At 39.9% G+C, this 12,148-nt stretch overlaps 1 protein-coding gene across 2 annotated transcripts in view; it reads left to right on the top strand.

Moving 5' to 3' along the window:
• Window positions 1-12,148, top strand: part of HTR4 (5-hydroxytryptamine receptor 4) — a 211,990-nt gene that overhangs the window by 176,740 nt on the left and 23,102 nt on the right. The gene's annotated exons all lie outside the window — the stretch shown is intronic.

Below are 12,148 nucleotides of genomic sequence, written 5' to 3' on the forward strand. Positions count from 1 at the left end.
ACGTAGAGTAGAGACTTGACATCAGAGGACCTATATTCTACCTGTATCTGCTCCTATTTTGCTGGCAGATCTTAACTTTCCATCTCTGGCCCTCACTTTGAACATCTGTCAACTGATGCTTGAACTAGAGCCCTCTAAGAATTCCCCCAATTTCTAGAGCAAAAGGATGCTGCTATAGCCATCAGCTACCTCGACAAGCCCTGGACTTCCCACCTTTTGACTTTGTTTCAAAGAAGTCATCTTCTTCATTGGCACTTTCTAGACCCTCGCCAGCTTTGACCTTCAGACTGCCCTAGATGTTTTTTCCTAATATTTAGTCTACAGCTCTTGCCAACATTTCCTGAGTGAAGGTCTCAGAGAGGTTAAATACAAGTTAGTCCTGGTGTCAACTGAACTTTCGGCTGTCAGCAATAGTATCTCAGGATTTTCTCATTGCTTTTTGTTCCTGCTACTTAAGAAGTGTCAGTTATCATTTCTGTCACTGTTTACTTTCATTAGGGATTCAACCTGGACAGGAAGAAACTGTGGAATGTGGAAGAAACTGGTTGCTTCAATACCACCCATATGCCCCAAAAGAATCCTCTTGTCCTGTGAAAGCCTAATTTTTGGTGGGGTGGGGAACAAAATCTTGCCTTAGAAAAGGAGGAAGAGAAATGCTATTTAGAACTCCTGAATGTTGTTCATATCATTGCATCATCCCACGTGCACTGCATGGAGGCTGGGTGTCTGGCTAGTCAGTAAAGAAAAAGCAACTGGGAAACTGTCCTCCTGTTAAAAATGAAAAAACTAATATGAAAGAAGGTCCTAATTTGCACCTTCTGGACACTGACTGGAGCCACAGCACCCTTTGCTTTTTCCCAAGTCATGGTTCCTCTGCTGGTACTAAATTGGGACTGCTGCGGCAGCACCCTCTGAGATTGACACTTCTCTGTTACTGAGAAGGGTGTAGAATGACTTTGGGTCACATGATCCTCAACCTGGGGATGAGACCCAAAATCTGCCACTGGGCATGGTTGTGGTGAGGACAAATGGAACATGGTTGTGGGACATGATTGGGACACCCTGTAAATAGTATGCTGTCATCTAGTAGTTTTATATTAGAATTTGGGGTTATCCGGTTTCAACCTGAGCTCTCAAGGACCAAGAACATTTCCCCACCCTGAAGTGAGTTACTTTCGAGAACAAGCTTTTTGGGTAGAAAACTTATTTCCAGGGCTTTGTTCCTCCAAATCTGCCCCTCCTCATCTGGTCACTCTGTGTTGCTCCGTGCACACCAACACAGGAAGTTTATACACTGCAAACACTTTCAAAGGGGTAGAAATATATTTTAAAGCATCATCTTCTTCTCAAACTAAAGGGGTGGGAAAATGTGGAAACAACAGGCTAATTTTGGTAAGAAAGAGCCTAATTTTCCAAGTAATTTCCAAGTCACAAGGAATAAAGTCAAATGCTGCTTGCCATAAAACATAAAAGTATTTTTGATAAAATAGAGCTGAATCATAAAAAAAATTACTCCATAAAAATAACCCCCAAAACATGTACCAGTCTTTGGTCCATGAGACCAACTAAGAATGCTAGGCTAATAAGATACTGAAATAGATAACTTTTGATTATTTTCCTATTATGACAGTCTTTGTAAATGATTGTTAATTATGGTTTAACATGATTTATCTAATATCTAATTTTGTTTACATTTTTAATAAGGTACAATTACAAGTGTAGCCACTCATTTATATATATTATATATATATATTTCCTTTGTATAATCTACTTATGAAGTACATAAGCATCATGAAATTTAATATTATTTTAAAATGTTCAAAATTTTAATAATGGTTGTATTTTTTATTTGGTGAACTTGTTAACTATATCTAGACTTTATTTGAATCTAAAGCTTTGAAGTCACTAGAATCCCAGCCTTAGCTTTATGATAATTACATTTTGAAGCAGTTTCCAAAAATGTGTTCTGGGAGGAAATAGGAAATTCATAGATTATTTGTTTTTTATTGAAAAAATATCTCTATTTATTGATGGACATTAATTAAACATGTTTATTATATTTGTGTATTTCTGTATATGCTTAGATAAACTATATACCGAAGTAAATTGTAATTCAACACTAAAAATTGAACTTTGAACACAGAATAAAATCAATCCCATACCTCAGTTCTGTGCAGCTTTTTGTAACCTTAATCACTGTAGCACTGTCCTCCCGTTGTTCATCGATTTGTTCCAGCGGGCCCAGTAACATTGTGAGACTTGTTACTGTGTTTGGCATATGGAAACGTCACGGGTAGCCTGCCAGGCTTTGCTGTGCGGGCGAGATACTCTCGGTAGCTTGCCGGGCTCTCAGAGAAGGGTGGGGGAATCGAACCCGGCTCAGCTGGGCTGACTGCGTGCCAGGCAAACGCCCTACTGCTGTGCTACTGCTCAGTCACCAGCACTGGTAGTGATCAACCTTAATCAATCCCTCGGAAACTTTGGGTCTTTGAAAATGGAGACATTTCTGTCTCTAGCATAAAATTCTCCTCAAGGCAAAGACAGAAGTCCACCAGGTAATGGGGTTCAACCTGCCTCCCGATCTGTGCATTTGTCAGCCACCTGCATCCAAGTCTCAAGCACCAGGACAGCTCTCTCTGGTATGGTTATCCCAAGAAGAGAAGGAGGTAGAAGGGTATCCAGTTCAGTCCCTCTCTTGTATAGACCAGAGGAGCATTCAAGAGAGCATGACAACACTATATCCAGAGACATGGAGTGATATTTTTGAGCATATGCCTCTTGTGAAAATCATCTTTTTGTGGTTGTTGTTACCATGAATATCCTTACCTGAAGTTCCTGGAAGATTAGATTCAATGGTGGTGAAATTCAAGCTGATCTGAGAAGGGTACAGGAAATGACCCTTGCCAGCAGGCAGGACTATGGTACTTGTCCAAGCTCTATGAAATTCCCCAAACCTCTGTTATCTCATGTATAAAATGTAGGGATGGGCAAGAATCACTGTCACTGTCACTGTCCTCCCATTGTTCATCGATTTCCTTGAGTGGGCCCAGTCACATTGTGAGACTTGTTACTGTGTTTGGCATATCGAATACGTCATGGGTAGCTTGCCAGGCTTTGCGAGCGGGATACTCTTGGTAGCTTGCCAGACTCTCCTAGAAGGGTGGGGGAATCGAACTCGGCTCAGCCATGTTGGCTGCGTACAAGGCGAACACCCTACCCGTTGTGCTATCCCTCCAGCCCGGGCAAGAATAAGGGTTTCAAATAAGACTTTCTTCAAGTACAAATTTACCCCAAACCCTACTGAACATAGGCCAAAGTAGAGTGGATCCAAGGTAAGTCCAGGTTCCCCATCTCTGCCCATTTTGTTAGTGACCTTAAAAGCCTTAAATAGCTCTTCCAGATTTTTCCTCTTAATTGTTTTCTTTTCCCCTTCTAGTTTTCCTAAAGTTTACTCAGGATTCCTATAAACAATTTACCTAGATATTACTCTCAGAATCACATCTGTCTACTTAGAGAACCTCCTCTATGTGGAAAATGCTCTTCTTGTGTCCTAGAATGAAGACCTGAGCTTTCTGTGAAGTATGTTCTGTGAAGCATCTGCTATATCTGGCAGATAATCAGTCTTATCTGAAGCCTTAGAAGACTGTTCTCTTTCTTGCTTGCTTTTGAAATGATCTTTCTTCATTTTGGAGCAGCCACAGTACTAACTTATCCAGCTATAGTACTAACTCATCCAGTACTAACTGAGTTAGTTCTTACTTTGTATTATAGGTTTATTTTACAATTCTGTGGATACATAATGCTCTCTTTAAACAGAAAATAAGCAAGTAGATAGACATACACAAAATCTACACAAAATCAGATAATTTTATATATCAATTTTATAAAACAAAACAAAAAAACAAAAAACAACCAAAGAGATGGAATTTATGTTATCTGAAGAAGTCAGGCAAAGCTTCCAGGAGGAATTCAACTCTGTGACCTGGACAAGAATGCTAAAGGGGCATAAGTAGTCTATTTGTGGGAAGAAGGATTGCGATGCCAAACAAAGGAAACAAGAAGTACAAAACCTGTGGCCGAAATGAGCATGGCTCGTGTGGCTGGGTCAGTGAATGTAAAGGAAATTATTGGAGAAGGGTCAGAGAAGAAAGGAGAGCTGATAATGATTTAGTGCCAGGTTGGTGGGAAAATAATATCCATAAAACCCTACAAGGTAAGTGTTATTTTTCCATCATCTGGATAAAAAAAATGAGCTACACATCAGTGAAGTTAATCCAAATGCAGATACCCTAACCCAAGGATCCAAGAACTGCAAGGAGCTGTAAATAGAACACAGGCTCTACTAAAGGTCTATCATATGATCCCCATATCACTGATTGAGAGGGAGCTTAATCAACCTGAGGTCTGCTGTCTTTAGCAGCAGGTAGCACTGTAGCACTGTAGCACTGTCCTTCCGCGTGGGCCCAGTAACATCTCCATTGTGAGACTTTGTTGTTACTATGTTTGCCAATCTTAAAACAAAATGTCTCTTTTCCTCTTCTCTTTTCTTTTATCCAGGAACTGTCTGTAAACAAAGAAATGCATATTTGAGCAGTGTTTGTCTTCAACTCTAAGTGAACTAATTCCAAATAATACCTACATATAAACCTATTCTTAGCCAGCCATAAAGTGGTTTCTCATTAAAATTGTTTATTTTATCCAGAAATAGAAGATTTTGTAATGGTGCATGTGTGTGTGTGCTCGTGCACATTTGTGTGTGTGTGTCTTTATCCCATGTTCCTTAACTTCATCATTATTGATATCATCCTTAATCATTTCACTTATCTTTCATTTGGGCAGTTACATTGGGATCAAAAAGACATCTAAGATCATTCTATTTCCTTATCAAAACCACTCAAGAACCCACCATTTCCTAGCTAATTCTGGGCTCCCCCTAAGGTATCTAAGTCGACCAGGAAGTTTTTCTTCCAGTTGCTCCTACAAAGCTCACAATATACTCATGTTCCACACACTGTCTCTGCAGTTCACATTTAAACCATTTTCCTGATCTTTTCCAATAAACACATGTCCCCTAACATTCTCTTGCATGATCCATCCTTTTACCTGAAGTCTTCCAACTTCACAGAAGCATGTTTTATTTTTTTGCTTTTTATCTATCCCAATCCCCAAAGCACCATATCTGTTCTTCTTTTGATATTTGTCTTTTTCCATTAAGTCCATGAAGTATTTCCTTTTGGAGTTTCACTATCAGATTATGAAATCCTAGAAAAAAATAATTCCTATTGACCCTTTTACCCCAGACAATGTCCAACAACAGGTTTTGTGCCCTGGAGCTGTCCAAAACTTTATTGAATATTTTTGTTTGCAAGAATATGGAGCTATTCATGATTACAGGATCTGTTCTGTACTGGTGCTATGCTCTCAAAATTCATGGTTGCTTTACCCACACCCACAGCAAATGCAGCCTCCAGTAAGAGGCAGATTTTTGGTGAGAGTTTAGAATAAAATAAATGTTTTTAATATTTCTTTCATGTGGAAAAATAATTATAGCTTTTAAATATCATCACTTATCTGATTTATGGAAAGACTTCTTGGTTCAGTCTGTTGCAAAAGGACTTAAGCTTAAAGTTTGTGTTTATCGGATGCAGATGTGAATCAGACTGAAGTAATATGAGTTAGCTGAATTTGTATAATCCTCAAAAACGTTGCCATCTTTTTACCATTAATGACATTTATTGAGACCACAGACCACAGTATGAATGAACAGTGGCTAGATCATGTATGTATCACAGATGCAGATGTGACGACAGAGCATGTTAAAAAGATGTTAGAAAGACATGTTCTTCCCCCGGTATTCTCACTGGTGTGTGAGTCTGCACAGGTATGAGACCTTTCATGGGTTAAGTTTTGCCACCCATAAATTCAGAAACTATTTGTGGTTCAGAGCTTGGGTATTTCCATAAGAGAGACATTATGATAGATGTAGCTTATACCAATAACTGATGATGTATAACTTTGAGTGAAATCTTTTTTGTGTGAGCCTCAATTTCTTCTTTGTATAGAGATAAAGACATCCCAGAATGCTGTTGGTAGAATTATTTAAGCTAAAGATCATGAATATCAGAGAGTAGTTCTTGAAAAGCACTCATCAAAGTGTAGCTGTCAATATGATTACATTTCATGGCATTTGAATTTCAGAAGCTGCGGGTGTAATGGTATGAAAAAATATTGGGAAACCAGGGGTGGAAAATGGTAAAAGTATTTAGCAGCGGTCATTTCTGTGTCAGTTGTCTGATTCAGAAAGAGGATAAAAGACTATATGGGAGAAGACCAATATGGCTGGGATTTTTTTTAAGAATCATAGATAATAAATATAGAAAAGAAATAGAGTATGTCTGTCATTTAGTGTGACTATGGGAGCGATAGCACAGCGGGTAGGGCGTTCGCCTTACACGTGGCCAACATGGCCGACCCGAGTTCGATTCCTCCGCCCCTCTCGGAGAGCCCGGCAAGCTACCGAGAGTATTCGATATGCCAGACACAGTAACAACAAAGTCTCCAATGGAGACGTTACTGGGCCCGCTCGAGCAAATCGACGATCAACGGGAGGGTCTTTACCTTTACCTTTATGGAAAACCTAAAACATCTCTTGATCTCTAATCTGTGAGTTTCTGGAGCAAATGCCAGACTTTACCTTCTGAGATGAAAAAGGAAGTTCAGTCTATTGAGCACTTAAGCTTAACACTTTATAAATTTTATAGCACTTAGTCATCAAACAATACTGACTTGATTGAATCCCAGCCTCCAGTCTTGCCTGTTGTGTTTCTTTGGATAAGTCGATAAACTTCTCCGAGCCTCAGTTTATCAGTCAAATAAAGGTCTTCATGCCACTTCATCTATAAGGATGTATAATTTAAGTAAAATTGTGTCCATGAGAGCAATTAGAATACTTCTGGAAAGATCATTGATAATTTTTATCATCATCATCATCATTGTTATTTTATGTAGCCATTTCCATGTTGTGAGGAAGAAAAATGAGACTTACAGGATAAAATTTTTGAACCAAAGTCATATAGCAATAACAAGCTGTGTCAAAAATTGAACCAGGACTTGCCTGTCTTAAGATTATATTTTCTTCTTTTTTTAAACTCTTGTTGAGGGGGTATGTTGCCATCAGCAGGTCAATCTGTACCTGTGAGGCGAGTGCATCAGCAGCCTGATGGCACCATCAGACTTTCAGATACCACAAAATTGCTGCTGTGCCTTTGTCCAGACCCTAAAAAGTTGGGGCAAAGTTTACCAAGAAAGTAAATGGCCAAAAGTTAGGTTTGTGGGAGACATAGCCACAAACCACCTCCGGCTCAGCTATATAATTGGAGGCATGGCCTCTCTGGTTCCTGATCGAACTGCTTAATGACCATGATCCCAGAGCTCAGAAACGAACCTCAGAATCCAAAGGCTTTTGGTAGAAATTCATCCTGTTCCTGCAGTAGGTTACTGGTGCTGGGCCACTCCAGGTGGGAATAGGTTTTGTGCCTTGGCCTGTTCTCCTTGACAGTCCGGTGACCATCATCCTCCAGAGGCCTCTGGACAGTCAGGTTTGGGCCTGCAGTGACGAGACACACGGGGCCTCACCAGATGGGGGTGGAACCGGCCATTTCCTCCCCATCCCATCAAGACCCCGAGTCGCCGCCTACAGGCAGCCTCTCTGGCTCCTGATCAAGCTTATTAACGGTCATGATCCCAGAGACTCAGAAACAAATGTCGAAACCCAGTGACTTTTGGTAGAAATGCATCTGGACTGTTTACAAGGTGGCTGCCACCTCAGAGCTTATTGGAAAGCCAGGTATGAGCCAGCAGTGACGGGGGCAACTGCAGTCTCATGGGAAGGGGAATGATACTGGCTCTTCCTTCATGCCCTACCGAGGTCATGAGTTTCCCCCCACAAGCGGCTCTCTGGCATGACCATGGCTCCAGAGGCAAAAAGAACTTAGTCCAGAGCCCGGCAGCTTGCAGCAGAAAAGTGAATGGACCATGCGTTAAACCAAGGCGCCATGCCTCCCCCAAGAGGGAAAGGGTGTTGCTCCCTTCCGCCTGCCTCCCCCCACCCCCCGGCAGGAAGGTGGCCACTTCCTCAGAGCTTATAGGAAAGCCAGGTATGAGCTGGCATTGACGGGGCAACTGCAGTCTCATGAGAAGGGGGGCGGTACCAGCTCGTCCTTCACGCCTTACCGAGGTCATGAGTTGCCCCCCACGAGCGGCTCTCTGACACAGCCATAACACCAGATGCACAGAAACAAATCTCATAATTATCTGGCTTTTTGCAGAAATTCAAAATCCACGTGGCTGCGATAGCGGCCACACAACATTATATGATTCTCATAACCAGCTGTAGAAGACAAAGTATTTCACAATGCCTTTTCAGCAATTCTGATTGTTGAGGGGGGGGATTCTAAACAATAATGGTGCATCTTTTGTCTAAATAATGAATTCTATCAATGTATAGAAGAGTTAAGTAGAAATCATCTGCCTCACAGGCATTGGGAGGGGTGGGAGGGGGTTATAATGGGGTTCTTGGTGGTGAGAAATGAGTACTGGTGAAGGGAAAGGTGTTTTATCATTGTATGACTGAGACTTAAAAACCTGAAAGCTTTGTAACTTTTCTCACAGTGATTCAATAAATAAATATAAGAAGAAAAAAAATAAACTCTTGTTGAAGGTAAGATACAGAGGCAATATCATAAAATTTTGAAGGTACCTTTCCCCTAAAATGAGAAGACATTTTGTAATATGTGTGGGTTTCCTGGTAGCTTGGATGAAATCATTTAAATTGGCCTAAAGCCCTGAAGAAAAGGTCAGACATTGTCTGTTCTTTAACAAACTTGGTTGAGATCAGATCATTGAATTTCAGTTGAGTCTTCCTCAGTACTGAATGCTATCAAAGGGCTTCACATCATTTCATTCCACCCTTTGGTATCAGAATTAACATGATAATCTTTAGAATGTGGTCTTATCAGCAGAGTCCAAATAGGAGCTCATATGCTACAGCTTAATGATGAAATTCTTGACCAGAACACAACCAACCCCTCTCCCTCAATTTTTCTCCCAAATTTTAGAGCAACTTCTCTTTATCATCCTTTGGAATTTGTTACCATATGAGTCACCAGTTACTATGGTTTTAGGTTGAAGAAGTCAAGCCAGGGTTTCATAATTCCAAGTAAAAAGCTCCAAGCTGTTAAACCATAGCACTATTTCTGGTGGGATCTCTTATAACAGCTGGCCAAATGGACAGTTTTTCTAGGGAATGTGAGTCAATGGAAGAAACCAGGAAAAAATAGACTTATCAGGGTCATCCTTATTGGTGCATCTGTCTCTTCAACACAATCTTCTGGAAACACTGAGCTTACAAAAGTAAAAGGCCAAAGTCAATCCAGAATTCTGTCTCATCTAATAGTAGCCCTCTCAGTGGAAGCTATTTATTTTCTAATTTCCTGGCATGTCTTTGCTGTTCAGAACTTCCTATTGCAGCTGATCACTTCTTGTGATGGTTTGTCTCTTTGCTTTCCTTTTCCATGGCTGACCCTGGTTCAATCCTTGGCAATTCATATAGTGACCTGAGCACCACCAAGAGTAATCCCCGAGCACAGAGCCAGAAGCCAGCTCTGAGCATAGCCAGGTGTTGCTCAACCTTCCACCCCCCAAAAAATAAATAGCTGAGAAAAAATATAGTTAAACTAGGTTAAAAGTTACAATTTCAAAGAAAACAGTATTCAAAATGTATAGTACTGGGCCACAAAGACAAGTTTGATTATTAATAATAATAGTATTATTTATTAATACGTCAGATAAAAAACAACCTCCAATTTCTTTAACCTCCTATACCTTGTACATTCTGTATCCAAATTCTCTCTTGGAAAAAAATTTAATCTGGGTTTTTGTCTCCAGTTTCACTGCTACCTCTTAGGTCTATTGTCTCATACCATATGACTATCACCTTCTAACTCTTTTCCCCTTACCTCTTTCTGGGTTAATCTGTCTTCTTAAATTCACATACATCTCACCTAACAAAAATAAAATAGCACCTTTCTGAAATTTTCCATAGGCTGAAAATTTTCCATATTCAACATCTCTTCTCTGCATTGCTTATCAATATGTATTCCACCCCCACAACACAATGCCAGCTCAGAGTTAAAAAGGAAAAAGAAACAAGTCTCCCTCCTTTCCTAGCTCTCATGTGACTTTTTCTTGCTCAATCACAGTCAACCAACCATGCTTTACTCCATCTCTTGCCAACTGAGCAAAGGCCTTGTCTGGGAAAGCTACTGCAGCCAAGCATGCTCTAGGTCCCCCAAAACAGTAGCTACATTATCTAAGTAAAGACATTCTAAAGCCCTGCAAATAAGATGCATCCAATTCTGTATAAAAAACATCACCTACAACAAACAGTACGAAGTAGAAATACCTCTAAATTGACAAAAGTGTCTGAATTCATGTAATTTACCCATTATATAATAGGATAAAACAGCATCATTATTATCTCAGGAATATGAGAAACTTGTTATAAATTTTTTTCTTAATCTTCACTCAGATAACAAACTTTTATTAAACATCTTCTGGTATTTGGAGAAGAGAGGAAAGAAAGGAAGAAGAAAGAAAAAAGACAGGAAGGAAGGAAGGAAGGAAGGAAGGAAGGAAGGAAGGAAGGAAGGAGTGGGAGGAGAGAGTGGGAGGAGAGGGTGGAGAGAGGGAGACAAGGAGAGGAGAGGAAATAGAAGGAAAAGGGAAGGGAGGGGAAGAAGGAGAGGAGGGGGAGAAAAGGAGAAAAAGCTTCCAGACTTCCTATGTTACTTCTGTGGGCTTGATCTTTCTTACTGCTCAACATAAAATAAAGACACTCTGAAGCTTTTGCCCAGGAGGCTTCCCTAACTGCTGGTCACTGCAGTTAGGTTAGGTTAGTAATTGCTCTTCAGTTAGATGTACAAACCCGAATCCCTGAACTTTGGAGATCTCGCATGTGTTGTTACTTGATTTTATGCGACAATTTTGATAGCATTTCAACAATCATGCTGACATGAGTATCTGGAAAACCTGATATTGATCACTGAACACAAGTAAATGTCATCTTTCTTTTCTTCTTCTTCATCAGGTATAATCTAGAAAAGAAAAGCGGTAGAACTTTTTAATCTTAGCATTAGAGCATTCACAAAATTTTGAATACATTCATAAAAGTTCATTTATTCTCCAAAGTGAAAACCCAAGATAATATAAAAGTTCCTGTTTTAATGAAAACTGTGTTGGTGAATATGACAACTTTGAATTTGATAAGTGACAGAAATATCCTACGATTCTACTTTTGGTTGGCAATATATTTATATCAAAATTTTAAGTATAGGCTTTGAAAACTACATTGTCAGCAGAATGTTTTGTTTTGTTGCTTGAGAAAGATAGAGTTACAGGAAGATGCTAAGTGATTTCTTTTCTGAATATAAATTGTAGGCCAAGTTGGGAACTTCTGAACTAGATAAATGTTACTGTCTTCATCATATACTCAAATGCATTGTCCAGGTGAATTTGAGCAAATGTCTGAAATCTTGGTGATTGAAATACAATGATAAGTAGGAATTATTACTTTCAGTAGAACTGTATTCTATGGCCAGTGGAACCAGGCTCTGTACTTCTCATTGCATGTGCTCTCAGCCTTCTCTTGTCTTTGAGTCTGTCTCAAGAAGAAAAATGTTATTCTCTTGGAATTGAGTTGCATGGAATAACACCCCTAAAATGTAATTTATTTAATTTTCACAGCACACTTGAAAACACACTTGTAAAATTTGAAAACAGATAAAACTGCCATTTGTTGAGGCCAAAGAGATGGTATAGCAGGTATGGTGTTTGTCTTATATACTGCTGGGATCCCCAATGCAGTAATAGTCCCCCAAGCACTGTCAGAAGTGATCCCTGAGCACAGAGCTAGAAGAAAGTCCTGAGGACTTCTGGGTATGGCTCATTCATGCATATGCACACACACACCCACATGCACGCGCACACACTGGGGCTACTGTCTTGATTGTACCTACTTAAGTGATTGAGTTTTAGTGTCCTTCACTGTAAAAACAAATTATTTTTAAAGCAGAGAACAGCCAACTACTTA

This window comes from Sorex fumeus, unplaced genomic scaffold (genome assembly GCF_029834395.1).
Source record: "Sorex fumeus unplaced genomic scaffold, SorFum_2.1 ptg000051l, whole genome shotgun sequence".
NCBI classification, from domain to species: domain Eukaryota; kingdom Metazoa; phylum Chordata; class Mammalia; order Eulipotyphla; family Soricidae; genus Sorex; species Sorex fumeus.